This window comes from Lepidochelys olivacea, assembly GCF_965140295.1.
Source record: "Lepidochelys olivacea isolate rLepOli2 genome assembly, chromosome: 17".
In the NCBI taxonomy this organism is placed as follows: domain Eukaryota; kingdom Metazoa; phylum Chordata; order Testudines; family Cheloniidae; genus Lepidochelys; species Lepidochelys olivacea.
Genome location: NC_140427.1, coordinates 6,171,957 through 6,189,655, shown reverse-complemented (window position 1 = coordinate 6,189,655; position 17,699 = coordinate 6,171,957). Strand labels below are relative to the sequence as shown.

The window sequence follows — 17,699 nt, the reverse complement described above, 5'->3', positions numbered from 1 at the left end:
TTGCCTACTATAGGAAATATTTTTACTTATTTTTACAGAATTCTTATAGCTGTGACATCATAATTAATATTTAGCTCTCTGACCTTTGTTGCCCAGTATCCAACACTCACTTGATCAGGGCTACAGACTCAGTATCATTAGAAACAAGAAAAGGAGGACTTGTGGCACCTTAGAGACTAACCAATTTATTAGAGCATAAGCTTTCGTGAGCTACAGCTCACTTCCTCAGATGCATATCGTGGAAACTGCAGCAGGCTTTATATATACACAGAGAATATGAAACAATACCTATTCCCACCCCACTGTCCTGCTGGTAATAGCTTATCTAAAGTGATTTCCAGCACAAATCACTTTAGATAAGCTATTACCAGCAGGACAGTGGGGTGGGAATAGGTATTGTTTCATATTCTCTGTGTATATATAAAGCCTGCTGCAGTTTCCACGATATGCATCTGAGGAAGTGAGCTGTAGCTCACGAAAGCTTATGCTCTAATAAATTGGTTAGTCTCTAAGGTGCCACAAGTCCTCCTTTTCTTTTTGCGAATACAGACTAACACGGCTGCTACTCTGAAACCTGTCATTAGAAACAAGATTTTTCCCGCCCATACGTTGTTCCAAGTGTGCATGTAGACATCTTTGTGTTTTACCACGATGCTACTTATGGTAAGACCATTGTTTGATCGGTGGTTTCTTCACCAGCCCAACAGATCATCACTCTTCTACCAGGAGCAAGACAATCCAAAGCTCTGGCAGGATCCAGTCTCACCTAAGAGGGATGCATGTCCTGCTTCAGAATTTTGGAATGTTCTTAAGAACTGAGAAGGTCTGTACTCTGCTTGTACCTGAGATTTATTTTCTTGCCTAGACAGATTTCTTTTCCGCACTAACTCCACCAGAAACTTCTGATTTACCCCACTGTTGTAAGTTCAAAGCAATTTAATTCTACTGTAAATCTGTCAGCAATGATTTTTTGAAAAGAAAGATTTTGGTATATATACACACATGCTGTTTACGAAATTCCAACTCACTCAAACATGCTTGGCATCTCTCAACCATGAACTAATTCTTCCCATCCAGGATAATAAATTCCATGTTCCGATTCTCACGTGTTGGACATAGGTTTTCATTATCAATGTTGTTCTTTCTCATAATGCGCTGAAGATTTTCCTTAACTTTTTTGGCATGGAAGCTGGTATCTCCTCTTTTGACTCCTGAGCATTACTAGCAGCTTTACCCTCTTAAAATGTCTGCAAGATCTGACTTCAGCAGCAAACCTATTGTCAACAATACTAGAAGAACTGCAGCTATGATAATCCATTTTGTCCTAGAAAGCAGCATGACTATAATCATTACGCCATTTACAATGATTCAGTTAGTCATCTTCCTAGGTAAACTGTTAATCCATGGTTGCATCTTGGGTTTCATTGCTTCGCTGCTCACGGGAAAACATCTCTGTGGCATCAACACACAAATCATGGATTTAATTGGAAAAGAAAAACATATAGTAATTATAACAACCCACATCTTGTGGTTTCATTTTATGTAAGACTAATAGATGTTTGAAATTATACATGAATGGTGCACAACAACTTTAAAAGATCGTAAGACATTTCTCTTTGTTGAAATACTCATTACTACAAATGACATATCCATCTTCTCTCCTTGTCTGATTTCTTGAGAAATTTATTTTTCTAAATGATATGGACAAGATCATTCCAATAACATGTATGTTTAAAGATAGTGGACCAGATCTTTGACTGGTATAAATTGGCATATGCTAATTTACATAAGGTGAGGATCTGGCATACAGTAGTGGGGGTTTTCTGTGGTTTGTAGTCTAAGGATATAGACAGGTAAGATATAGATATAAGGTAAGGCAGTAATGAAAGGAGTCTACAGACCTCAAAGCCTGTAAAACAGTAGCTTTGCCAAATGAGTGTAAGGGCTAAGAAGCCTTAGCATAAGGAGTTAACCACAAGTAACTTTAGTTTATAACCTATCACAAGATAGAATGCTGTAATAAACAAGTATGAAATTACTGATAGGTAACTGCAGAATGCCCTAGCCTAGCTTTGGGTATTTTAGGATGATAACATCAGCAGATGTTCAGCCACAAGAATGCCATGGTAACCAGTTGATATATATTCTAAAAAGCTTGAGGTAAGTGATGTAATAACCTATGAGACGAGAGCATCCCAACATTCTTAGGGTGAGGAAGATTAAATATGGACAGAAGATGATGGAAATCCTTATAAATATTTCATGGTGGCCATGGAACCCTATGATAGAGCTAACCGCAGCCCATGCTGTTGACAGGGATCACCTGTCTCCCTGCCTATTGGTCTCCACATGAGATGGCGTGACTATGCAGATGCTCACATGCAGAACGTCTTGACCATTATGTATTATCTCTACCTACTTTGTCAGTTCAGAGTGTTTGTGATTTTGCTAATTGTGCTAGTAAAAATATTACAAATTCAAGGGGCCTTTCCTAAATGTGAGTCTCTCCTGCACATCAGGGTTCTCATTCTGATAACTCTAATAATTCTGGGTCTGATACTGAGGCAGAACCCTGCCAAACTATAGAACGTTAAATTGGGAATTCTAATCAATAGATCAGGCAACAAGATCTAGGGTCAGATCACAGCTAGCGTGAATCAGCATTTTTCTATTGGAGTACTATATACATGAGCTGAAGATCTGACCATTTAACTTTTCTTCTAAAAATATTTTGCACAATGTCCTTATTTTCCCAGTATAATTTGATGAGAGAAGACAGCAGAAATACACATATGATGATGTTAAAACAATGAATTACAATTGAAATATGTACCTGTAAAAATAAAGAACTATACATACACTTTATTAATATATTTCCCTTCCCTCTTAGTCACTGAGTAGCATTTGTTAGGTAAAACATTGTATAATTATATAAGTGGGCAACATAATCCCTGTATATTTTTTTAATTCACATTAATTCACTGAAGCTATATATTTAACCATAAAGGACCCTTTTTTTCTAATCCCAGTTTCCATTTGGAGTTACTATCCCAAATTACCCAGTGCAAACATGAGGCATGTAAAAGGGTAAATCTCCTGCCCTTTGAGTAGAGTCTTTTCTAAAGATGAGAGTGAGATGAGTTAAATGACTGAAAGCCTTAGGCCAGTACATGCCAGCTGCAATAATTTTTTCACTCAATCATCTCACCTTGCAATGCCACTCTGCCTTATACAGCCACCAGATGTCTGATGAATAATATAAGTGACAAGGGCAAAACCTCTTGAATATATTCAGAGGAAAACTTCAGACAGTGAGGACTGGTCTGTTGGCTCAAGACCAACTGGGTCTTGCTTATGCTCTCTATACCATACATGATTGGAATGAAATACACAGTTAGACATGATTTGGTAGGAAATAGGTGCTTGATCCTTTAGGTTGCTGAGCACTCTGGTTCCAATCCAGCAACCACTTAAGCACACACTTAACTTTAAGCATATGTGTGCTGCCGTTGACGTCAGTGAGGCTATGCATATGCTTAAAAAAAAGCATGTGCTTGAATTCTTTGCTGAACTGGAGCCAGAAGGCTCACCATATATCAGGATCAAGCCCTAGATTAGGGGCTAGGTTCACAGCTGGTGTAACTCCACACTTAATCTCCAGGGCCTTCAGGATCTGGATACAGGATCTGGACAATTTATCTTTCATGATTCTGAAAACTATATAGACACTGTCCAAGTGAGCTCTTAGAATTGCAAGTAAATTGAATTTCTAGGGAGAACAGGGTATTGCACATAGGTAGTCTATGTTGAAGCTAAGGATTTCATTATCGGCAATATTGTCTAGTGATTGGAGAGCAAGAATGGGAATCAGAAAATCTTGATTCCGATCTTGGCTCCACTAGTGACTTGCTCCATGACCTTGGGCAAGTCACTTTAACTTTTTTATGGGCCAGATCCTCAGCTGGTGTAAATGGTCAAGCTTCATTTACTTCAGTGCCCATTGTCTATTTATACTAACGGAAGATGTGACCCTGTGTCTGTTTCCTATCTGTAAAACAGGGATAATCATACCTACCCAACTCGCTGATGTGTTGAAGCTTAATAAACAAGCCAGTTTCCAGTACCCTGACTGCTGTTGAATCGTACCTTCTGCCTTTAACTCCAGTTGAACTGCTTTTTGACTTTACCATTTTTCTAGTTTTGCATCAGAATCTGTCTCTTAATATTTGTGAAGCACTTTATTTGGAAGTTGTTGCTATAAGAGGCTGAGTGGGAAAGGTTATTAGATACTTTTCTACCAAAATTACATTTTAACTCAATAAGGTTTGCTACAGAAGGTGTCAAAAAAAAGGCCATTATCTCTCCATGGTTCCCGAGGAATAATCATTGTACAGCATATGCTGATAGAATTTGTAGAATTCATGAAAATCTTTGCTATAAAAGGCTAAAAATATACTAGTTTCTGTTAAGCAAATGAAAACACTCACAGTGCTGCAAACTCTAGTGATGATTGTATGGCAATTGACTCAAGGAAATTGCTGCATGGGTTGGCTATAATGACGTTAGGCCACTCTTGTGACTTCTGTCATAATGAGAGAGACAAGGGGAGTGAGGTAATATGTTTTATTGGACCAACTCCTGTTGGTGAGGGAGACAAGCTTTCAAGCTACAAGGAGCTCTTTTTCAGGTCTGGGAAAGGTACTAAGAGTGTCACAGCTAAATATAAGATCAGACAGATAGTTTAGCATAAGTAGTTAGCATATATTCTCAGGGACCATTCAAGGTGAAGTGGCCCGTTACCACCCCTATAGTCATAGAACTTAAAAAAAAAAAAAAAGTGCATTGGGTTACAGATTGTTATCATAAGCCATAAATCCAGTGGCTTTATTAAGACCATAATGTTTAGTGTGCAGCAGAGTTATGAATTTAAGCTCCCAGGTTCCTCTTTTGAAAGCGTTGTGCAGGTTTCCTTTGAGGATGAGGAACTGATAGGTCAGATACAGAGTGATCACTTTGCGAAAAGTATCCACCCACAGGTGATAGTGTGTTTTTGTCTTTTATTATCTTCCTGTACGAGTTCATTCAAGAGTATTGTGAATGTCTCATTTCACCCATGTAGTTGTTAGTGGGGGCATTTAGTGCACTGGATGAGGTATACCACACGTGATAGACATGTGTAGGACCCATGGATCTTGAAAGGTGTGTTGTGGGGGGTGTTTGTCATTGTAGCGGTGGAGATACATCTGCAGGTTTTGCATCTGTTGTTCTGGCAGGGTTTGGTCCACTTTGAGTTGCTGTGTCCTGGTTTGTGGGGAGCTTGCTTCTGATGATGAGCGTGGAGAGACTGGGGGTTGTTTGAAGGCCAGAAGAGGGGGTTCAGGAAAGATTTCTTTCAGGATGCTGTTGTAATTAGCATTCTTAAATAGCAGTTGCTTTCTGAGGTTCAAGCCCTCAGAAAGTTGTTATGTGCTCTGGCAGAGGCAACAGGGGGAAATAAAACTCATCTTTAGTTACACGTCACCTCTTGCCTCGCTTTCAAATGCACAATATTCGCATAATATTTGCAAGTTAGATTTATTTATCCTTTGTACAAGCACTTATTAGACAGTAGCTTGGCACTGAAGCATACGTTATCTCATAGTGAAGACCAGTAAATTACAAGGTAGGGACCCTGAGTGGGATTAGTGATTCACCTTAAGAAAATATTTTGGTTTCTGTTTATCTGTCAGCTGGGTTTTGAAATGTTTCATCTAGAAAAGGTAATATCATGCACTAGAGCAGATGATACTCAGACCTCAGGGGTTCAGGAGCCATACTGGCATTCAGCATGACCCAAAAGAGCCACAGTCATGTGAATTCATTGTTTTATTTACTATTTATATAATATATATATATAGTCTCACCACAAATGACTGACCAAGTATTCTACAGTTGGTTAGTAACATAGTAAAAGCATTCTGATTGGTTAATAACTTAGATTGGTTAATAATTAAATCACACAGTGTCTTAATATCATGTGCTGCAAAGTGCTGCAGGAGACGCATTATAGAACCACTTGCGGCTCCCAAGCATCAGTCTGAGTGTCACTGCACTAGACCCTTTTATATTCCTATATTTGTTTCATTGTATTCTGATTGCTACTCGTATAAACCAACCATCACCGTTCTCCTAGGTACTTGCCTGCTTGTATAGTTCCTTCTTCCGCTGTATTTGTAGTAAATTCTAATATGCAGACTTTCTCCTACCTGGTAGGAAACTTTCTTTTTCTCTTCTTGTTTGTGAACATTTTTGCCTATGGACACTATAAAAACCTAGCTTGTTTTTCAGGGATAACATTTTCCAACAAAGTTCCAAAACTCCAATAGATAAATTCATTCCTCTCTCTAATGTAATTGAAACGTGAGACGGATGCTAACTACTGTTTTATCTCCGCACCATGTGCCAGATTCATCCCTGGTGGAACTCCATTGAGGTCAGTCTCTATGTGGGAAGCTTTCTTATTTGTATTACTGGAGTGCTTAGGAGCCCTAGTAATGGACCAGGACCCCTCTGTGCTTGGTGCTGTACAAACACAGAACAAAAAGACGGTGCCTCATCTGGCTCTCATTCCACTAAGCACTTGAGCCCATGATTTATTCCATTGGCTAGCTCTGGCACAGTCCCAGTCTTTGTTACAGAATTGCAAAGTATTCTTGGATCCCGTGCTAGGGAATTAAAAATTCAATAAATGTTTTATTAACATTAACATTTCACTCCTCAGCGCAGAAATGCCGAAGGTTCAGCACCACTCTCCTTTACAAACCAAATGGCTCTGAAAAGTTCTTCTAGCAGCAAGTTGTAACGTGCCGAGAAGCTGATTTTGCTACATGGCTTATAGTGGGGAACAGGGTGGAGAAATATACAAGATGTGGGGGCGGGAGGGGAGCTAGTCTAATAGCAAAGATAGGGCTGTGGTCTCCCAGCTAGATACTAATGGCTGTAAGCCATGTTCCAGATTCTTGAACTCAAATTTGCAAACTCAATATGTATGTTACATGCTATATTTCTATTATACAAGAATAAGTATCCTGTTACAGTTTGAATGATATAGTAATATGGAGCACTGTTCCAATGTTTTTTCAACATTTCTGAAATTCAAATGAAGCACAATCAAAATAAACCCCTTGGCTCAGACAATTTCCACTAATTCTCAAGCAATATGACAAATCTGTGCTTGTGTCTCTGAGTGTAATATAAGATCTCAGTTAGCCAAGAAACCTGATGAATTGTCAGATCTTTCTTTACCTGTGAGTAAATACGATCCCTTTCTAAACCATTGTGTTTCCTTTCTACATACATATGTGGACTTGCATGCACTAGAGGGTTGATAATGAGCAGATAAATCCTGCTGTTTTCTTAACTGAAGTAAGACTATGTTCAGTTACCTGCAATAGAGTTGACATTTTTTATCCTGTGCAGGGATGTCGGTAAGATAATATATGCCTCCCAGCCCTTTTTGAATAAATTAAGAAATTAATAATAAAGTAATTGACATATAAGTGCAATAGAAAATAGCATATTGTCTCATAGTGAGAACAGATTTATCCTCATCGCTGGGGCCCTACCAAATTCACAGTCCGTTTTGGTCAATTTCATGGTCACAGGATTTTAAAAATAGTAAATTTCATTATTTCAGTTATTTGAATCTGGAATTTCAGGATGTTGTAATTGTAGGGATCCTGACCCAAAAAGGAGTTGGGGGTGGGGGTCACAAGGTTGTTGTAGGGGGGGTTGCGGTACTGCTACCCTTACTTGTGCCCTGCTGCTGGCGGCGGCCCTGCCTTCAGAGCTGGGCAGCTGGAGAGCGGCGGCTGCTGTCTGGGAGCCCAGCTCTGCAGGCAGAGCCGCCTCCAGGAGCAGCACAGAAGGAAGGACGGCCTGGTATGGTATTGCCTCCCTTACTTCTGTGCTGCTCCCTGCAGAGCTGGGCCCTCCGTCGGCAGCCACCACGCTCCGGCCGCCCAGCTCTGAAGACAGCAACTCAGAGGTAAGGGCAGCATGGTATGGCGTTGCCACCCTTACTTCTGCACTGCTGCTGGCAGGGCGCAGCCTTCAGAGCTGGGCGTCTGACCAACAGCCGCTGCTCGCCGGTCGCCAACTCTGAAGACAGCACAGAAGTAAGGGTGGAAATACCGTGACGCCACTAGAATAACCTGGCAACTCCCTTTTGGGTCCGGACTCCCAGTACGAGAAACGCTGGTCTCCTCCATTACATCTGTAGAGTATAGGGTAAAAGCACACAAAAGACCAGATTTCATGGTCTGTGATGCATTTTTCGTGGCCGCTAATTTGGTAGAGCCCTACTCATCGCTAAACAGCAGCATCCTAATTATGCACATACCTTATGCAAGTTGTCCCATTGAAGTCAACAGCACTACTTGCTAAATGTGTTTTAGATACGGCCTTCACAGAGTTATAAGAGTGAATTCTATTCATGTTAGGATTAAGGCAAAATAAAAACTGATCTAAACTTTTTGGTTGAGATTTTCACAGGAGTGAATTGTGTGTCTAAATACCCTAATCAGTTTTGAAAATCCCAATCTTTGTCCTTAATTTAGCTTTAACTTAATTTAGCTTTTGTGAGGTGGTAAAATTTTGGGAAACTTTATTTTAAAATAGTCTTTGCCCCTAAATTTTCTAATTTTAACCAGTGCTAAGCAAGGAAGTATTTCCAAGCCTGAAAAAAACTAAAAAGTGCTGTCAATATTGCAAGAAGTCTCCTGCTTGTGAAATTTCCAGACCAAAGAGATTCAGAGACTATCAGATAAGTTTCAGAGGAAGCATGAGAACTTTTGTACACCAGCTCAAGTGTCTGAAATTTGACAATCACCCATGCACAATTATTGCTTTAAAACATCCAATCATAAATCAGAATTTAATGTAAAGGGACAGTGATCTGTAATGTTATTTCTTGTGCAGGTGCTCGCATTTGTTACCTTTTCTGCCTGTTCTGTTCTTATGAGAACGGAGACCACTGAAATGTTTGAGAATCTTGATGATTCAAGTGGAGGTATTTAGCTGCAACATTTCTCTACGTTCTTTTTTTATTCTAAGGCGTAAGAGTCATTTCTGGTAATAGATTTTATTATAGAGCTATATTAGATTTTTAAAATAACGACAGTAATCTCCAAGTAAAGTATAATTATTAGAACTCTTTGCCTTTTTTTTGCTTATTAAGACATATCAGATGCTTCAGAGGTTTATATACTGTTTTATTTCTTAATGTTAGTGTATACTTTAGTACATGGTAGTGGCTTTGAGGTTACATGAACAGTAATTATTTTCTAACTTTGACATTGAATTGTGATCATATAGGACAAAAACTACAAGTATATACAGGTTAGGAGGAGTCAAGGATCCGTTTAAAAAAAAAAAAGCCCAAACAACATTCTGGGCCAGATCCTAGGCTGATGTCAATTGGTGTAGTTCCATTTATTTCTATGGCACTGTGGTGATTTACACTAGCTGAGGCTCTGGCCCCTGCCCTCTTCCACGCTCTCAGATCTTCAGCTGTTTTCAGTTACATAGATCACTGCCTTTAACCTTTAATCGGAAATAAATAAAGGATTGAAATCCACCTGATAAGGAAAAAATAGGCTTTTGTGTATCAGCACAGCCTTCTTTGTAGAACGGGCTGAATAAGTGTGTCTTGTTCCCCTCCCATGGCTAGGGCATACAGAGAATAAGGGCTTGTGTACACAGAGTAGCAATGCGCACAAGATGTGTGTGATTTCAAAAGCGCACCAGCGTGTTGTGCACTAATTGACTGGTGTGGACCCTGCTGGTGCCAAGTTCATGCACGTTCATGCATGCTGCTGCTCCACGTACACACAAGCATAAGAGCCTACTGCTGCTACTAGCTGATGGAATTACTTTTAGGCCAGGTGGCAGAGGCCTGTACTTTTGGTTCTTAAGATCTGAAGTTCTATCCCCACTGACAACCCATGGTTGGGATTGTTGCATTTACCTGTTTTATTTGAAGTTGTTAAACCGCCTAGTTTCCTTCACTGTTTGTCCCTGTCCTAGCGCCAAATTTCCAGCCTGGATAAGGAAGGAGTTGGGACACGTCATGGAGGAATCACCTAGGTTGCTGTAAGAGCAGTTTAGCTGACATGTTTTATTAGGCGGTATTAGCTGTGTGGCTTTGCTCAGCTTTCACCAGGCGAGGACCTGGTATCCTATGCAACAACACATGGGTCCCTCATTTGGTAGCTCGGTGGTATTACCACCAATCTGGTGTGAAACTGCTGTTTTGATGGCATATTGCAGAGCTGCAGACAGCATTTGAGGCAAAGGCGGCTTTAATAAATACACTTAATCGTTTATATTTTGACCTTAACCCAGACTCATACTCAGACATAAAAAGCTGCAAGATGAAAAGGTACTTTGTCAAGGCTTCTCTGGCTGATAGTGTGGTAAAGCAGGGCAGCCTTGCTCTGAGGAAATGCAGATCCTTTAGAAAGGAGAGTAAAAGGTCAAAACTAATCCAAAAGGACAAGCAGTGTATGTCTGTGTGTATATTGGGTTTCACATATGAAATCCAGTCATGATAAATCTGATGGCTTTAGAAACATCTACTTTGATTAATGAAAACATAGTTCTCATAGACCATGGGTTTCATACTTCAAAGTTCTTCTGGATTTAGAACCTTAGGTTTTGCTTATTCATATAACATGCAGGAAACTATTTTTAAATGAATAGGGAGCGGGGGAGGGGGGTTTAAAAAATTGCAAGCATTTCAACATCAGTGCTGCAGATAGTCTGGGTAATGAGGAGCAAAATTAACAAACAGCAGACATTTTATTATGCATTTTACAACCATGTTTACATTCCTTCCCCTGTATTTGTTTTTCCTTGAAAAGTTTTATGTATTTATAAAAGTATCTGACGGCTTCAGCTCTGAGAATTGGAGTTTCACTCACATTTGAAAACTGGAACAATCTCCGGGATAGCTGGTTATTTCACAGGCTAATGTTCCAAATCATCTGCAATGCTTGTCTCAGACCAGATCCTTCACCGCTTTCTGAAAGCTTGAGTAAGTGGGCTTTGTGTAAGGATTATCTGACGGAGGAAGCTGAGACAGAACCTAAGTATCGGCAGACTTTACAACATAGCCTGTGCGGTGGACTGAGGTCTTTAATATCCATAGCCCTTGGACTCTCCCTCGAGGGCGTGTTTTGGGCAATGGAAGTACATGATATCCAAAGCGCAGTGTGGACAAAACCATATGCACTGCCCCTGCTTAACCTGTTCCCTCCCGCCATTCATAGAACCACTCTGCTTCCACAGTGCTTTAGGCCCCTCTGTGTCACCAAGGTGGGGCCAGATTTTACTTTTGATCATGCGCATCCACTCTCTCTCATATCTGTTTTTAACTTGTCTATAATGAAATAAAAAGCATTCTCATCTGTGACAACAAAGTCTGCTGGAAAGAACCTAGAAGCCCGGTCACTCAAGGTGAGCAGCCTTAGTCTCCCAGGGTTTCAAAAGGATTTGAGGGTGCTCAGCATCCAGTTGCACTAGGTCCATAGACAGTACTGTCAGGATACAGTAATGGTGAGTAATGTCCTGTTTACAGCATTCCTGTGAACGATTTTGGAGAAAGACAGTATGGGGAGGGGAGGGGAAGGGAAGGAGGATGGGTAAATGGACTTGCCTTCATATGCAACCATTTCCAGAGCTGATCATTAACACCTGAGCCTTGAGTTATTAAAAACATACAGAGGGCGAATCGTTTCTGAAGTTTGTCAGACACGTAGAAGTGTACATACCACATATGAAGTAGAAAGAAATATGTGAACCGTACTCCAGACAGAGTCCACATAGCATGCAGCTGAGCATGGCTACACATATAAAATTCAAATATACTGCCGTTTAGGGAAGGCTCCGTTTCCTCTATAGTTAACAGTGGAATTTGGACAGGTCCCTGTTCAAGTAAGAACTAAATGCTGCTGCTTTGTAGCAATCCCCTTGGAGTAACAGAGTTATAGCATGAAAGTGAATTGGCAAATGCTGTAGGAAAGTTCAACCAGTGCTATTCAAATGTTATAATTTGCCTCTTTACTTTGGGCAGGAAATTTCCATCCTCCCTCCCCCCCATGGGGTTCTCTCCCATAGCTCAATTTTACAGACACTTACATTGTGGTCACCAATATTTCCGGTCCAGGATGGGTCGGGACTGCCTTCAAAGCCCATCCATGCTTCTTAATCAGCCAGAGAAGGTAGCAGTGCAGTGATGCGAAGCACTTCCTCTCCCTCAGGGACTGTCTCAATAACACTTCCAGACTTTGCCATCTCCAGTGGAGTCAAGCTCATGTCTCTTTCCTGGGAGGGAGGCATCTTTTCTTGATTAAAATTGGCAGGTCATTTCCTTTCCTATTTACTCTGTTATTTTTGCTCATGTGGGTGTTGCAATATGCAAGGTGAGGCTCAGAACTGTCAAACCATTTAATAGAACCATTACTATATTTTTGGATAACATATTATTTTTGATTTACTGTTCCTCAGAAGACAGGAAATGGAGCTACTTGATTTCATATTTTAACCAAAGCCATCCTAGAATTTTAATGAAAAAAAATTTCCCCTGGCTTTTGAATTAAAGGGCCATGGTGAAAGATATAGCTTAGCAATTTTGACTTAGAAAAATAACATACTAGAACCATTAAAATATGTTTAAACATTTTTTTAAGCACCAGGGTTTTATTTTTTTTTTCCAGAGAAGAAACTAATCTGGCCCGGTTTTCTTGGTCTTTGGTTGGTGTTGCTAACTGTGAAAATAAAGAAGGTTTCCAAGGACTTGGGATTTTTTCCCACTATGGAACTTAATTTAAATTTTCTTTTATTTTAAAGGCCTGAAACAATTGTAATATTAAAGAAAAACCATGCAATATAAGCAAGGTGATTTAGTATAAATAATAAGAGAAATCTAGGCTGTTGTTAAAGCTGGAGAATTGTTAAGCAACAGACAGAGGGTCTAGTTCTGATTTCACTTTCACTAGTGTAAATAAGGAGTAACTCCAATATAAGACCAGCATCAATGGAGTTACACAACGGTAAGACTAGTATAAGAAGAGAATTAGGCTTACAGAAGAAAATTGTCTTCTATGTGTTAGAATCAGGAGGAGTTGCATGTGCCTATCTGAGGGCAGAATTGCTCCATAATGCTTTTGGATATTGTAAAGATAAACATACTAGAATTGCAAAGCATTCTTATCAGAGATGGACTCACCCTGAAATGTTTGAGAATCTTGATATTCAAGTAGAGATATTCAGCTGCAACATTTATCTGCATTCTTTTTTGATTCTACAGAGAAAGTCACTCCTGCTCATAGATTTTGTTATAAAGATGTATTTGATTTTTTTAAAATAACAATAGTAATTTCCAATTAAATTATAATTATTATAACTGTTTGCTTAATAAAGCATGTCAGATGCTACAGAAGTATGGAAGGGGTTCAGTATGGGCCCATCTTTAGTACATAAGGAGAGAGGTGAATTTGCTGTTCATGTCAAAGCTGTCTGCCCATAGGGTGAAATTCTGACTCATTGAAGTGAATGGTTTCAGAGTAACAGCCGTGTTAGTCTGTATTCGCCAAAAGAAAAGGAGTACTTGTGGCACCTTAGAGACTAACCAATTTATTTGAGCATGAGCTTTCGTGAGCTACAGCTCACTTCATCGGATGCATACCGTGGAAACTGCAGCAGACTTTATATATACACAGAGAATATGAAACAATACCTCCTCCCACCCCACTGTCCTGCTGGTAATAGCTTATCTAAAGTGATCATCAGGTGGGCCATTTCCAGCACAAATCCAGGTTTTCTCACCCTCCACCCCCCCACACAAATTCACTCTCCTGCTGGTGATAGCCCATCCAAAGTGACAACTCTTTACACAATGTGCATGATAATCAAGTTGGGCTATTTCCTGCACAAATCCAGGTTTTCTCACATCCCCCTCACCCCCATACACACACAAACTCACTCTCCTGCTGGTAATAGCTCATCCAAACTGACCACTCTCCAAGTTTAAATCCAAGTTAAACCAGAACATCTGGGGGGGGGGGTAGGAAAAAACAAGAGGAAACAGGCTTCCTTGCATAATGACTTAGCCACTCCCAGTCTCTATTTAAGCCTAAATTAATAGTATCCAATTTGCAAATGAATTCCAATTCAGCAGTTTCTCGCTGGAGTCTGGATTTGAAGTTTTTTTGTTTTAAGATAGCGACCTTCATGTCTGTGATTGCGTGACCAGAGAGATTGAAGTGTTCTCCTACTGGTTTATGAATGTTATAATTCTTGACATCTGATTTGTGTCCATTTATTCTTTTACGTAGAGACTGTCCAGTTTGACCAATGTCCCTGGCAGAGGGGCTTTGCTGGCACATGATGGCATATATCACATTGGTGGATGTGCAGGTGAACGAGCCTCTGATAGTGTGGCTGATGTTATTAGGCCCTGTGATGGTGTCCCCTGAATAGATATGTGGGCACAATTGGCAACGGGCTTTGTTGCCAGGATAAGTTCCTGGGTTAGTGGTTCTGTTGTGTGGTATGTGGTTGTTGGTGAGTATTTGCTTCAGGTTGCGGGGCTGTCTGTAGGCAAGGACTGGCCTGTCTCCCAAGATTTGTGAGAGTGTTGGGTCATCCTTTCGGATAGGTTGTAGATCCTTAATAATGCGTTGGAGGGGTTTTAGTTGGGGGCTGAAGGTGACGGCTAGTGGCGTTCTGTTATTTTCTTTGTTAGGCCTGTCCTGTAGTAGGTAACTTCTGGGAACTCTTCTGGCTCTATCAATCTGTTTCTTTACTTCTGTAGGTGGGTATTGTAGTTGTAAGAAAGCTTGACAGAGATCTTGTAGGTGTTTGTCTCTGTCTGAGGGGTTGGAGCAAATGCGGTTGTATCACAGAGCTTGGCTGTAGACGATGGATCGTGTGGTGTGGTCAGGGTGAAAGCTGGAGGCATGCAGGTAGGAATAGCGGTCAGTAGGTTTCCGGTATAGGGTGGTGTTTATGTGACCATTGTTTATTAGCACTGTAGTGTCCAGGAAGTGGATCTCTTGTGTGGACTGGACCAGGCTGAGGTTGGTGGTGGGATGGAAATTGTTGAAATCATGGTGGAATTCCTCAAGGGCTTCTTTTCCATGGGTCCAGATGATGAAGATGTCATAAATTGGTTAGTCTCTAAGGTGCCACAAGTACTCCTATTGAAGTGAATGGGAGTTTTGCCATTACTTCATTGAGACCAGGATTTCACCCATAAACTTTTGTTGCTAAAATGGTACCTGTTTTGCTTCTCTCTTGGGATGTTCCTAAATTAATTTCTCCATCTACATGCAAACTTGTTCACCAACAGAGAAAATATGTTACTAGATTAACATAGCAGAATAGATTGATTCACACATCATAGTCTTATTTTTGTGGTTGTCAGTAAGGTTTCAGCAGTTTGTCAGTAAACACACCCTTCAGAGTCTGCTCTCTGTCAAACGTTTTGTAATCCATTTAATTGGCACCATGCTTTCCCTAACCTTATCGGTATTGCCATTAACTTCTGGCTGTATTTCGTGGATTTTGAGAGCCGAATAATGTTTTAAGTCTTATTCTTAAGACACAGCCTGCCCAGTGATGAGAAATTTGATGAGCTAGCTATTCAAATACTGGAACTTCTGGTACAAGTATTGTATTGTACTTCTGGTACAAGTATTGAAAAGGGGACATTGGAGCAAACAGTAAAATGAAAAAGTAAAACAATTTCATAAATAGCAAGGATATGATTAGCTGTTATCAGTTTAGATTGGAAATCGTGAGTTTTCTTGACCCACTAATAATGGTGTACACAAGGCAAAGAACATTAAAACTCTTTGGAAATTACCAGCCCGCGAGTGATTTCATTCATTTCACAAAGCTATCGTCCAAAATGTAAAAATATTCGGGTCTTAATTCTACAATTGGAGAATTATTTCCGTTTGATAAGACTGTAGTCTACTGATCCAGTGGCAAGGCATATTTGAAGATACATGGCAAGTAATCTTAGTCTTCCTGAGGATATTTAAGATAGACTTTTTACTGTGAAGACAAGCAAAACTGGTGATTTTTGGCTTAACAGTACAAAATAACCCAGACGGTTTAGGGTTAGGTTCCATTTTATCTGAATCGCCAAGGATCAGGGAGGGCATGAATTGTATAAATGGTAGCAGTTATGGCCCATCTCTATTCCATCCTCCATTATGGCACCTAGATTATACAGTGTTTGGCGCTGTGTAAATATGATAAATGGATGGATAAAGATGGATGGATTGATTTTTATTTTATTTTTTTGGTTATAGATTATGATTAGCTGATACTCTCAAACACTCCATAGTCCGGTTAGCTCTTTGCAGCGTTTTTGTGTGTTGCTCTGTTGTAGAGCCAGTTTAACAAATCAGTGTTACATAATAAAGTAAGAATACATTTGTGGAGCCCAGTACCCCAGTCGGAGATTATCTGCCAGCATAAAGCCCCTTTGCACCCCCTTTCCATGCTATTCAAAGACAGACTGATAATCAAGCTGGGGCCTACAGTTGTGGTGGGTGAATCGTAGCTAGATGCCCTGACATGAAATTTATTACCAGACATATACACATAATGTGGAAAAGGAGTGAAAAGGGAGAAAAAGATAACACTAGAGCTTCACAAGCCTTTCAGTTTATTTTACAAGAAAGCATTGGATGCAGTTAATCCCTGTAACCTGCATTTACATTAACACTTGCACCTCACACGTTGCTGCTAAGAACTTTTGGCAGCTCTGGGGCCCTGATTGTAGAGGTAAGGCTACACTTGTCTCCTTTGCTCTCACTCAAGTATCTCTGGAACTAAAGAGGGGCACTCTGTGAAGTTTCTACTTGTGCACGTATGCAGTCATCTTGGCAGAGCTTCAAAAAACATTTGCTTTATTATTCAGATGTCTGCTCATGGGGCAGGAATTGTTTAGCTTCTTGCTTTCAGAATAAGAGCTGACACTAATAAAGAATAGATCTCTCATTATCGTTCTCTAGCTCAATGGGAAAAACCTGGGGGAGTTTCTAAAAGTCCTCCCTGTACCATATTATATTTGCATTCGGTTTAAAAGTTCCATAATGATTATCTAGGTATTTACATGGCCTACCAAAGTTATTGAAATGAGTGGGGGATTGTCAGAGTAGAAGCTGAGTTAGGGCCTCCAGATTTGGCCCCATGAACATTCTGAAAAGAGAAGTATAAAAAAAAAAGAGCCAAATCTTGTTATTTCATGTACAGTTAGGGAAGCTGGCAACATGGAAGCGAGGCGTAAATCAGAATATAGGGGACTTTCCCCCGCCTCTCTGCATTTTCTCCAACGGGCCTTTCTAGGCCTTCCTTAAAAAACAAACTAAATGGCTGGAGAAGCCATATTAATCCAAAGGCCCATTACAAAGCTGAACTATTTGGTCATTCTTCCTCTAGGTTCCACCTGGGATTCATCCAAAGTTCAAGAGCATGTGTGGCACAAGAGCCATGTTCCCATTCCGTAGAGGTCTGTTGCAGTGTTGATGGTTTTCTAATGCCAGGAATCTACTCTGCAGCCAGGCAAAGAGATAAATCAAAGCTGTATGCGCTGATGAAATTCAGGAGCCAGAAGTCACCATTGCAGCCCATATAAATCCCTG

The 17,699-nt window shown here is 40.2% G+C and overlaps 1 protein-coding gene across 13 annotated transcripts in view; it reads left to right on the top strand.

Annotated features, from left to right (window-relative positions):
• BCAS3 (BCAS3 microtubule associated cell migration factor) overlaps positions 1-17,699 on the top strand; it is a 502,746-nt gene that overhangs the window by 452,326 nt on the left and 32,721 nt on the right. The window lies entirely within an intron of this gene.